At 43.7% G+C, this 12,900-nt stretch overlaps 1 long non-coding RNA gene across 1 annotated transcript; it reads left to right on the top strand.

Moving 5' to 3' along the window:
• The first annotated feature begins 1,023 nt into the window (after window positions 1-1,023).
• Window positions 1,024-12,756, top strand: LOC115830903. Its single transcript, XR_004026443.1, has 5 exons — window positions 1,024-1,566; window positions 3,174-3,230; window positions 4,835-4,963; window positions 11,510-11,601; window positions 12,719-12,756. It is a non-coding gene; the product is annotated as an uncharacterized LOC115830903 (long non-coding RNA).
• The last annotated feature ends 144 nt before the right edge of the window (window positions 12,757-12,900 follow it).

Genomic DNA, 12,900 nt, shown 5'->3' with positions numbered 1-12,900 from the left:
TTTATGTCTTTGCCTGTAACTGCCAAAGATGTATAAAACCAAGCTGTTACCCAACCACTTTGGGCTCACGTTCTCAGGACCCCCTGAGGCTGTGTCACCAGCCATGGTCACTCAAATAGGAGGCTCAGAATAAAACTCTTTACAGACTTTGACTCTTTTTGGTCAACATTACCTAACCCTAAACATAATCCTCCTGGGGAAGGTGAGATCACAGGTATCTCTTTTCTTCATTTGATCTGTGTATTTCCTGATTTCTCTACAGTTTTTAGGCATTCGCTATGTGATCTAGAAAAGCTACGGAGTCTCGCTCCGTCGCCAGGCTGGAGTGCAGTGGCGCCATCTCGGCTCACTGCAACCTCCGCCTCCCGGGTTCAAACGATTCTCTTGCCCCAGCCTCCCCAGTAGCTGGGATTACAGGTACGCGCCACCACGCCCAGCTAATTTTCGTATTTTTAGTAGAGACGGGATTTCACTATGTTTGCCAGGATGGTCTCTATCTCTTGACCTCGCAATCCGCCCTCCTCGGCCTCCCAAAGTCGTGGGATTACAGGCGTGAGCCACTGCGCCCAGCCACAAATTCTATTTTCTTTTTCTTCCTTGGAAAGCATCGCTGGGCATTTATCCTGTCCTAGTATTTGAGTGAAACTTCTCTTAGCATTTCAGCACAGTGACCATGATACACCCTTTCCTTTCCTTCTCCTTATGGGAAACTCGGTTCTAACCCAGAGGCCTTGGGCTCCAGGACCCAGTCACGCAGCCCTGGACTTGACCCTAAAAGGGAGTGAAGACAAACGCGAAGTTCAGTCCGGGGATCGGGGCTGCCAAAGCTCATATAGCCTGGAGCTTCTTAACCTTTAGGCGGGATAGAGACATTTGAAACGGCCCCTAAACTTGGGGGGCGCTGGTAGGCTCATGGGAAATAGAGTCCGGTACTTGTCCTGGGACAAACGGTGGGCCCTGGGAGCCGGACTTCCGGTGCACTCCCGCGCGTGTGCACCTCTTCCTGTGTGCGTGTTCGCGCATGCGCGCCACCGCCGCACTGCCATCGTTTCCTGTGTGTCCTCAGGTCACCGCTTGCTCTAGTTCCCAGGCTTTGGCCTCCAGTGGACGAGAATCGCTGAGCCTGCGGGGCTGGACGCTGAGCGCCCGGGCCAGCACCTAGGCGGGCGCGGAGCTGTGCGGGCCAGGGTTCGCACGCTCTGGGTGGAGGCTCCAGCGGGGACCCCCGAGCGTGAGCCCCGGAGCCGGCGGCGCTGGGGCCAGGGGGGCCGAGCGGGAGGTGGCGGAGGAGGCGAAGGGGCGGCGGGACCCGGGCCTGGCCCGTGTGTGTCCTGGCGGCCTGGCTCAGGCCGCCGCTGTACGGTGAGCCCCAGGGAGGCGGATCTGGGCCCCGGGAAGGACACCCGTCTGGATTTGCCCCGTAGGCCCGGCCCGGGCCCCTCGGGAGCAGAACAGCCTTGGTGAGGTGGACAAGAGGGGACCTCGAAAGCAGACGCGCGCCAGCGACAGCAGCTCCGCCCCGGCCTCTCGGGAGCCGTGAGGCAGAGGCTGCGGAGACCCAGGAGGGTAGGTCTTGGGTTTTCCGGCCCGGAGCGAGAAGGGCCTGGGTGAAGTCACCGTGTGTTCAGGACCTTAGAGTGTGGGGCAGGGGGAGGGTCTCGATCGCTTGCAGGAGAGACGTGTGTTTGGGTTTGAGGGCAGGGTCCGGCTGCACCGAACAGGTGCTGCATGGGAAGATCTGGGAGAACTAGGCTTACGGGGGCGTGGAGGGTGTCACCAGCCTCAGGTGCGGACGCCGCCTCCACTCCCCCCTAACCCCTAACAGCCCTTCTTCCTCCTCTCCGTGCTGCAGATTTCGACCGCCTCTAAACGTCCGTCAGCACCTCTGTTCTCTCATTTCAGTGTCTGCTGATTCCCCCCTTAGATCTGTCCTGGAGACTCGTAATAATGCAGGAACAGTCTGCAGGGATTCTCTCCTGCTGCCTCAGTTGCTAGGGGAAGAGACTGGGCCTTAGCAGGTGGGTGACTTGACCGGGTCACCGGCTTTGTGGGTGGAGTTGCCCATAGTAGAACTCAGGAGTCTATCTCCCAGGCCAGTTCTTTCTCCCGTATCCTAGTTTTCTTAATAGAAGATTATTAGGTGCAGCAATAACCAAGTTCAGTTAGATAATTTAGAAAGAAAACCATATTTTATACACATTCATTTCATTTCTGAGAGCTCACATGCTCGATTCCTATGGCTTCTTTGATTTTTAAGCAGTTTAAAGAGACAATAAGAAAATGCGGGCGGGATGCAGTGGCTCACACCTGTAATCCCAGCACTTTGCCGGGCTAGAGAGAGTATCCCTTGAGACCAGGAGTTGGAGACCAGCCTAGGCAACATAGGGAGACCCTGACGCTACAAAAAATACAAAAGTAGCCAGGCATGCTGGGATGCACCTGTGGTCCCAACTACTCAGGAGGCTAAGGTGGGAGGATCAATGGAGCCCAGGAGGTCAAGGCTGCAGTGAGCCGTGAATGCACCACTGCACTCCAGCCTGGGTGGCAGGTTGAGACCCTGTCTCAACAAACAAACCACAAAAAACATGAGCCATATAATGGGAATTTTTGTTTCTTTTTGCACGTTGTATTTGATGATGGCAGACTATTTGTAAAAGGAGTCACGTTACCCATGAGAGTCTAACTCATCTAATTGCTACCTGATTATCTTAGAGTTACAAAGTTACAAGTGCGTGCTTCCCCTATCAGTCTTTTTCACTTTTTTTTTTTTTTCGAGATAGTGTCTCACCCAGTCTGGAGTGCGGCAGCGTGGTCTCGGCTCACTGCAAACTCCACCTCCCAGGTTCAAAGGATTCTCGTGCCTCAGCCTCCTGAGTAGCTGGGACTACAGGCATGTGACACTGCGCCTGGCTAATTTTTTTGTTATTTTTAAGGAGATTCGGGATTTCGCCATGTTGGCCAAGGCAGGCGGATCACTTGAGGCCAGAATTCGAGACCAGCCTGGTCAACATGGTGAAACCCTATATCACTCTTTTAAGTCCTTCCGAGTGTTTGTAGGCTGAGTGTTCACAGGGTGTTAACCTATTGAGCTTTCTTTTGTGGTTCTTACGCAGGAGATTCCTGCTGCAGGCCAGAGCACTCATGACTTCAATGACCTGCTTCTGCCCCTCTAGGTCTACCAGCCAGTCTCTGCACGTTTCTAAGAGCAGCAGAAAATGAATACATTGCGGGTGAGTTTTCCTGCTTGTGTATATGTTCTTCCACTTTATTTTATGATGCATTTTAAGAGGTTTGTAAGGATTCACACTTTTTTTTTCTTTTATTTTTTTGAGATAGAGTCTTGCTCGGTTGCCCAGGCTGCAGTGCAGTGGCATAATTTCACTTCACTGCAACCTCCACCCCTGGGTTCAAGCGATTCTCCTGCCTCAGCCTCCTGAGTAGCTGGGATTACAGGCATGTGCCACCATGCCCAACTAATTTTTTTTTTTGAGACGGAGTCTCGCTGTGTTGCCCAGGCTGGAGTGCAGTGGCGCAATCTCAGCTCACTGCAAGCTCCGCCTCCTGGGTTCACGCCATTCTCCTGCCTCAGCCTCTCTGAGTAGCTGGGACTACAGGCGCCCGCCACCACGCCCGGCTAATTTTTTGTATTTTTAGTAGAGACAGGGTTTCACCATGTTGGCCAGGCTGGTCTCAAACTCCTGACCTCAGGTGATCCTCCCGCCTCAGCCTCCCAAAGTGCTGGGATTACAGGCATGAGCCACTGTGCCCAGCCAGGATTCATACTTTAAAATGGGAATGTGGAAGTAGACATTGTCCTGTAAAATATAGTTAGTGTGGCAGATCAGCACCAAAAATGATTTGTGAAGCCTATATGTATGGGTAGTATATTTTAAGGCTGTTGAAATTGAGCCATACCCAGGACTGATATTCTTGGCGGTCATCACAAAAGGAAAATGCCATCTGTATTAGTCCATTCTCGCACTGCTATAGAGAAATAACCAAGACTGGGTAATTTATACAGAAAAGAGGTTTCATTGGCTCACGCCTGCAGGCTGTATCATAGGAAGCATGGCTGAGAGGCCTCAGGAAACTTACAGTCATGGTGGAAGGCGAAGGGATAGCGGGTACATCTTCCATCACCAGAGCAGGAGGAAGAGGGAGGGGGAGGCGCTACACACTTTTAAACAACCACCTCTTGTGATAACTCACTGAGTATCAGGAGAACAGCACCAAAAGGGATATTGCCCCCATGATCCAATCACCTCCCACCAGGCCCCACCTCCAGCATTGGGGATTACAATTGAACACGCGATTTGGGTGGCGACACAAACCGAAACCATATCACCATCCATGACATTGCTTGCATTGATTATAAGGAGAAACCAATTTTGTTACTTGTGGATTTAAAAGATTTTCTAGGACTTGGAAAAATTTCTTCATTCCAGTCGATATAATTGCAGATAGCTTTCCTAATAACAACCGTTAAATTACCGTAACTTATGGCTTATTCTTGGTGCTTATGTAAGCAGAGGGCCTGCTGCCCAAGCAGAACCTGGTGCATATAATTTTTCCAGGGATGGAAATATTGTGATCCAAGTAGACGGAATTCTGTTTTTACTGTTGAGTCCTAGATCATGGGGGGAATGAAAGACGTGATCATCCTTCAAATAATTGTTTGTCTTTCTGTTTGGGTTGCACAGCAAACAATACAAACAGTTACTCTCTTGTGAAGATTTCCTCATTTCTGTTTCTCATTTCAGTTCTCAGTGTTTTAGTTTTGTCCTTTTCACGTTGCTGAGTCAGTCGGTAAAGATTACCAATGATTTAATTGCAGTTGAATCCAGCGGGCATTTCCTAGCCCCTACCTCACAGGACCCTTTGTCTGCCTTTGACATCTGTTACTTCCAAACTGATATTTTCTCCATGGAGTCTCTCTTTTCTTGGCTTTTGAAAAGATTCATCTGTAAGTATTTCTGTTTGTCTTTAAATGATGAAGTCTGTTTTGTTCTGTTTTGTTTTGTTTCTTTTTTTCTTTTTTTGAGATAGGGTCTTGCTCTGTCACCCAGGCTGGAGTGTAGAGACGTGATCACAACTCGCTGCAGCATCAATCTCCTGGGCTCACACGATCCTCCTGCCTCAGCCTCCTGTGTAGCTACAGGCGCACGCTGCCACACCCGGCTAATTTTTTTTGTATTTTAATAGAGACTGGGTTTCACTGTGTCACCCAGGCTGGTCTTGAACTCCTGAGCTCAGGCAACCTGCCCGCCTCGGCCTCCCAAAGTGCTAGGATTACAGCCGTGAGCCACCACTCTCGGCCTAGAGATGTATTCTCACTGTATTGCTCACGCTGGTCTCAAACACCTGATCTAAGTGATCCTTTCACTTTGGCCTCCCACAGTGCTAGGATTACAGGTGTAAGCCACCACATCTGGCCAATAAGGAATCTTTTTGAAAGGGGCTAGGAATAACCCATAATACTCTCTTAATACATGTGGCAGTTGGGTTAAATCTTTTAATAGTTCCCATAGTATGTCTCTTGCGTGCTCATTGTTTTGAAGAAAGTGGGTTGGTTATCCTCAGTTTGGATTGTGTTACCCTTGTTTCACCTTTAAGCACATTTTAAAAAAATATCTTTTATGCCTTGTAAAATTGGTAGTTTGATCTGGAAGTCTAATCAGGTTTATGTTCAGTTCTTTTCACACAGCTGTACCATACGTGGCATTTGTCTACTTCTGGAGGCACGTGTTACCTTCTTTGTTTTTGTGAACTTAAGAACCATTGACTGTTGATTATTGCTGTGATTTACTAGTTCATTAGGGGAGGCAAAATGGTGATCTGCTAATTCTACCATTTCTTCTTTATTTACTAGCGAAAATACCTTTCTTTTCTTTTCTTTTTTTGGAGACACAGTCTCACTCTGTCGCCCAGGCTGGCGCATTTATGGCTCACTGCAGCCTCAAACTCCTGTGCTCAAGTGATCCTCCCACTTCAGCCTCCCAAGTAGCTGGGAGTACAGTCATGTGCCACAATGCCCAGCGAATTTTTTAATTTTTAGTAGAGACAGGTTTCTCCATGTTGCCTAGGCTGGTCTTGAACTCCTGGGCTCAAGTGATCCTCTTCTTTGACCTCCCAGTGTTGGATTATAGGCATGAGCCACCACAGCTGGCCTAGAATACTTTTCTAAAGATAAATTTCTATTCTCTATTTGGTTATGTAATTCATGCAGGAAAGAAAGTTTCTGAAATATCGAGTAGGCTTCTAAGCAGGAAGGTTTTTTTGTTTTGTTACCATTATAATTTTTTTTTTTTTTTTTTTTTTTTTTTTTTTTTTTTTTTTTTTTTTTTTTTTTTTTTTTTTTTTTTTTTTTTTTTTTTTTTATTTTTTTTTTTTTCTTTGATTAGGTTATTCTAATGTGTCCTCCCCCTCCCCCCCCCACAGTCCCGAGTGTATGTTCCTTTGTTATTTTCATTGTTTTACTATGAGTGAAATCGGTTTTTTTTTTTTTGTTTATGATGTTTTTTTTATCCATGTTACAAACATTATAATCTTATGGGTTTAAACAGATAGTAAATATTTCAGTACATCAAAGTTGTGATTCTTTTTGAAAATTAAGTGGTTCCATCTTTGGCCAGATGGAATCCCTTTAAGTTGGTTTCTGAGTCCTTTTGAAATATATTTGATATATTTGATATCAAATACAGACATATAAAAGATATTTGATAGCATTATTTTCTAGTCAGCATTTTATTTTGAAATCATTTCAAATTTTCAGAAAAATTGCAAGGATTTTACAAAGAAATCCCAGATACTTCCTTTTGTTCAGATACTTCATTCTTAACATTTTCCCACATTAATTATTTATATGCATATATACATATATGTGTATATGTATATTTATATATATATTTTCTGAACTATTTGAGAGTAGGTATGATTTGTCATGCCTCTTTACCCTGTAAAGTTTTGGATTATATCTCATAAAATCAAGAACATCCTATTAAATATCCATAGCACAGTAATTAAATTCAGGAAATTTATCATTGATTTAATACTTTTATCTAAACTATAGTTCATTTTCTAGTTTTGCCAATTTCCCAATAATTTCCTTTATAGCGATTTTTAGTTTTTGGTAGAAGATTCAGTCTAGGACTGTCAATTGCCTTTAGTTTTCATGCTTTTTAAGTCTGTTTAATACAGATTTGTTCCTCGGTGCCATTATAATATTTGAAGAATACAGGCCAATGATTTTATAGAAGTCTTTAAGTTTAGGTTTCCCTGATCTTTCTTCATGATTAGATTTAGATTGAATTTTTGTCTGAAATACTACACGGAACCTCTTAAATTTATGGCTCAGAATAGGATCTGTCTTGGGAAACTTCTGCGCATGCTTGAGAAGATGGCTTGTTCTGCTCTGGTTGGGTGGAGTGTTTGATAAATGTTAATGAGATCAGGTTGGTTGGTTGTGTTGTTTAGGTGTATTATGTCCTTGTTGATTGTGTGCCTACTTGTATCAATTGTGGGGGAGAGGGGATTGAAATCTCCTGCTGCAATTGTGGTTCTGTTTCTTTTTGCAATTTTGCCACTTTTTGCTTTATGTGTTATATTAGATACATAAATGTTCAAGGTTATTACGTCCTGTTGATTAATTAAGCACTTTGTAAAATGACCTTCCTTATCCCTGCTAATACTCCAGGCTGAAATGTACTTTGTTATTTATGTAGCATTCTTCTGAGTAATGCATGCATGGTATATCTTATTCCATCCTTTTACTTTTAACCTAATTGCATCTTTATATCTAAAGTATTATTTCTTGTAGGCAGCAAGATTTGGATCTTGCTTGATTTCATCAGTCTATTTCTGTCTCATAATTGGGGATATATAGACCATTTACATGTAATGTGATTATTGATAAAACTAGTTAGCTTATAGTCCATTGTCTTTGCTTTCTTCTAGTCTCATCTTCTTTGTTTCTTTTTAAAATGTCTTAGTCTTCCTTCCTTTTGATTAATTGAGAATTTTTTATGATTCTACCTTGTATCTTTTGTTGGGTTTTAGCTATCACACTGTTTTGTTATTTTAGTGAGTTAGAATTTATAGTATGCAACTTTAATTATCATAGTTTATTCTTAAGTAATATCCATTTTGCTTAGAGCTTACAATAGGATACTTCCATTTCTCTCCTCTTGGTCTTTACACCGTTGTTCATTTTATTTTTACAGGTGGTATCAGTGCCACACAGAATCTATTACGTTGTTGTTAATTGAACAGTTATCTTTTATTTATTTTGAGATAGAGTCTCACTCTGTCCCCCAGGCTGGAGTGCAGGGGTGTGATCTCGGCTCACTGCAACCTCTGCCTCCCGAGTTCAAGTGATTCTCCTGCCTCAGCCTCCCGGGTAGCTGGGATTACAGACACCCACCACCACACCCGGCTAATTTTGGTATTTTTAGTAGAGACGAGGTTTCACCATGTTGGCCAGGCTGGTCTCGAACTCCTGACCTCAGGTGACCCATCCACCTCAGCCTCCCAAAGTGCTAGGATTACAGGTGTGAGCCACCACACCCGGCCCAGTTATCTTTTAAAGAGATGTAAGTAATGAGAGAAAATACACAGTTACCATTTCTGGTACTCTTCATTCCTTTGTGTAAATCTAAATTTTTATTTGCTGTCATTTTACTTCTGCCTGAAGGACTTTCTTTAACATTTCTTCTAGTCAATGGTGAATTCTTGTATGTCTGCAAATGTCTTCATTGTGTCTTTGCTTTTAAGGTGTTTTTCCTGGATTTTTCTCCACAGTGCTTTTAATATGTTTCTCTATTGTCTTCCTGCTTACATTTTTTTCTAAGAGAAATCTGATCTCATACTCATCTTTGTTCCCCTATATATAACATGTCTTTTTGTCTTTCCCCCCTTAATTTTTTAAACTTTTTATCACTAGTTTTGGGCAGTTTGATTGCAATATGTCATGGTATCATTTTTTTCATGTTTCTGTTTTGGGGATCATTGAACTTCTTGGATCTTGGGTTATGGTGTCATCACTTTGGGAACATTTTTATCATTATTTCTTCAAATAGCCACCACCTCCCCTCCATTGATTCTTGTTGCCTGTATATTAGGTCACTTGAAATTTTCCCACAACACACGGTTGCTCTTTCTTTGCTTTTAATTCTTTTTTCTCTGTTTCATTTTATGTAACTTCTGTTGTTGTCTTTATATTCACTAATCTGTTTTTTCCACGATGCTGTTAATCTTGTCCAATATAATTTTCATCTCAGATATTGTAGTTTCTGTCTGTAGAAGGTTAGCGTGGGTCTTTTTCACATCTTGCCTGTCTCAATTTTTTTGAACATTTGTAAAAGAATGATGAGCTCTCTCAGTGCTCTGTGCCGGTTGTAAACTCTGTGTCAATTCTGGGCCAGTTTCGATGGACTGATTCTTTTCTTCCTTATGGGTTGTAATTTCCTGCCCTTTTTCCCGTCTCACAGCTCTTACTCCTCACATCTCCCTCCGTTCTTCTTCCCTGCTCCGTGGCCTGGAAATGCTCAAGGCAGAAGTTGATTGGTTCACCTCGTTTATTTCCCATCCCTCACAGATAACTCTACTGCCTGATAATCAGTGCCTTGAAAACCATTGCTTCAGCCCGGGCATGGTGGCTCATATCTGTAATCACAGCACTTTGGGAGGCTGAGGCGGGCGGATCATGAGGTCAGGAGTTTGAGACCAGCCTGGCCAACATAGTGAAACCCTGCTCTACTAAAAATACAAAAATTAGCCGGGTATGGTGGTGCATGCCTGTAATCCCAGCTACTCGGGAGGCTGAGGCAGGAGAATCGCTGGAACCCAGGAGGTGGAGGTTGCAGTGAGCCAAGATTGTGCCATTGCACTCCAGCCTAGAAGACAAGAGCGAGACTTCGTCTCAAAAACAAAACAAAACAAAAAAACAAAGAAACCATTGCTTCATATATGTTCTCCGTTTTATTTTTCTTTCTGTTTTTGATTTATTGTTGCTGCTGTTCTTTGTTATGTGCCATTTCAGGTTGGAGGGTATATCCAGTACCTGTTAGTTTATCACAACTGAGGGCAGAAGTCCTCATGTCTCTCTCTCTATTTTTTCTAATATATATATTTTTTTCTTTGTAGAGACAGGGTCTTGCTGTGTTGCCAAGGCTGGTCTCAAACTCCTGGCCTCAAGTAATCCTGCCTCAGCTTTCCAGAGTGCTGGGATTACGGGCATGAGCTACCGTACCTGGCCTGGATCTAGTTTTATCCATGTCCAAATGATGTTTTTCTCTGAGTTGTTTTTGATTTTCTTCCACCCCATATGAACTGCAGTGTCAGCTTATCTAGTTCCAGGGAAAAGCTTTTTGGCATTTTTATTGGGATTGCATATTTATAAAGTAATTTAGGGTAACTGACCTTACCCTAGGTAGGGTAAGTTGACCTTAATAATACAACTAATTTTGCCGGGCGCGGTGGCTCACGCTTGTAATCCCAGCACTTTGGGAGGCCGAGGCGGGCGGATCACAAGGTCAGGAGATCGAGACCACGGTGAAACCCTGTCTCTACTAAAAATACAAAAAAATTAGCCGGGCCTGGTGGCAGGCGCCTGTAGTCCCAGCTACTCGGAGAGGCTGAGGCAGGAGAATGGCGTGAACCCAGGAGGCGGAGCTTGCAGTGAGCCGAGATTGCGCCACTGCACTCCAGCCTGGGCGACAGAGCGAGACTCCGTCTCAAAAAAAAAATAATAATAATAATAATAATAATACAACTAATTTTTTTTTTTTTTGAATTTTTAGTAGAGATGGGGTTTCACCATGTTGACCAGGCTGGTCTCGAACTCCTGACCTCAGGTGATCTGCCTGCCTCGGCCTCCCAAAGTGTTGGGATTACAGGTGTGAGCCACCGTGCCTGAGCACTTTTACTTTTTCTTATAGTCCTCTAATTGTTTTCTCTTCTCTAATTGTAGATAATGAGCATTTTATTACTACCTTGTTTTTGATCTTAGTGGGAAGGTACGTAGTTTTTCCCTGTTAAGTAAAATCCTGACTTTTGGACCAAGAAGACTGAGGCATAAATGTGTGTGTGTGTGTGTGTGTGTGTGTGTGTGTGTGTATACATGCAAACTGTATATATGTGCTTGTGTAATTGAAATACATATGTCACATATGTATCATATGTACTATTGCATATTAGGGTGTAATATTTATATCTGTGTATATACATAATATTGATGTTAATGAATGTTAATGTAGTCCCAGCTGCTCACTCAGGAGGCTAAGGCAGGAGGATTGCTTGAACCCACGAGTTTGATGCTGCAGTGAGGTATGATTGAGCCATTGCACTCCAGCCTGGGCAGTAGAGGGAGACCCTGTCTCAAAAAACAAAACAAAACAAAGAATTTTTTAATTTTTTTGTGCTCATAATGTGGATAGCTTGACTAGGAAAGAAAACAAATAAGTCCACTCTATCTTTATTAGGAAGTAACTGTGAATTTTTTTGTTTGTTTTAGTTGCAAAGCCTCATTCCTTTTGTTCAGCTGCCCCCTAGTGACTCCATGTGTGAAGAGTATGGTCTGAGCTGTTCTCTGCATAATCTTTTTTAGTAAGTAGATTGCTGTCAAGAGAACTACAGTTGAACATTTTATCTTGAGAGTTTTTTTTTTTTTTTTTAAAGATAGTGATTTTAGGGCTAATAGTTTCATGTCTTTTTTTTTTTTTTTTTTTTTTTTTTTAAAGAGACGGAGTCTCACTCTGTTGCCCAGGCTGGAGTGCAGTGGCGCTATCTTGGCTCACTGCAACCTCTGCCTCCTGAGTTCAAGCAATTCTCCTGCCTCAGCCTCCTGAGTAGCTGGGATTACAGGCACGTGCCACCATACCCGGCTAATTTTGTATTTTTAGTAGAGACAGGGTTTCTCCATGTTGGCCAGGCTGGTCTCGAACTCCTGACCTCAGATGATCCGCCTACCTTGGTGTCCCAAAGTGCTGGGATTACAGGCATGAGCCACCACGCCTTGCTAGGGATAATAGTCTTTTATGTTCTTTATAAAACTGTGAGCAATGTGGCCGGGCGCGGTGGCTCACGCTTGTAATCCCAGCACTTTGGGAGGCCGAGGCGGGCGAATCACGAGGTCAGGAGATCGAGACCACGGTGAAACTCCGTCTCTACTAAAAAAATACAAAAAATTAGCCGGGCGTGGTGGCGGGTGCCTGTAGTCCCAGCTACTTGGAGAGGCTGAGGCAGGAGAATGGCGTGAACCCGGGAGGCAGAGCTTGCAGTGAGCCGAGATTGCACCACTACACTCCAGCCTGGGCGACAGAGCGAGACTCCGTCTCAAAAAAAAAAAAAAAAAAAAACCGTGAGCAATGCTATTGCTAAGAAGGATGATTTATACAAAGGACTCAGTTACTTAATTCAAGCCATGTTCTGAGTAACTGGTATATGTCAGGTGGTTTTCTGTTGAGTTAGTCTTCTTTAAGGCTCTGTTTAGTTAGACTAACTTTTAAATTATTTTATCATTTTAAATGATTTTGACTTTTCTGGCATCTAATGAAGGCAGTTCAGTGTCATTAGTTTTGGTATAAGAAAATAGACACTTCCATAAATAGGATTGGTCCTGTAAATCTCATTCTCTCTCTCTCTCTCTCTCTCTCTCTCTCTCTCTCTATATATATATATATATATATATATATATATATATATATATATATTTTTTTTTTAGATGGAGTCTCACTCTGTCAACCAGGCTGCAGTGCAGTGGCACGATCTCGGCTCACTGCAAGCTCCGTCTCCCGGGTTCCTGCCATTCTCCTGCTTCAGCCTCCCAAGAAGCTGGGACCACAGGTGTTCACCACCATGCCCGGCTGATTTTTTGTATTTTTAGTGGAGACGGGGTCTCACCAT

The sequence above is a fragment of the Nomascus leucogenys genome, chromosome 17, assembly GCF_006542625.1.
Source record: "Nomascus leucogenys isolate Asia chromosome 17, Asia_NLE_v1, whole genome shotgun sequence".
Lineage (NCBI taxonomy): Eukaryota > Metazoa > Chordata > Mammalia > Primates > Hylobatidae > Nomascus > Nomascus leucogenys.
This window is presented reverse-complemented; position numbering and strand designations above follow the sequence as displayed.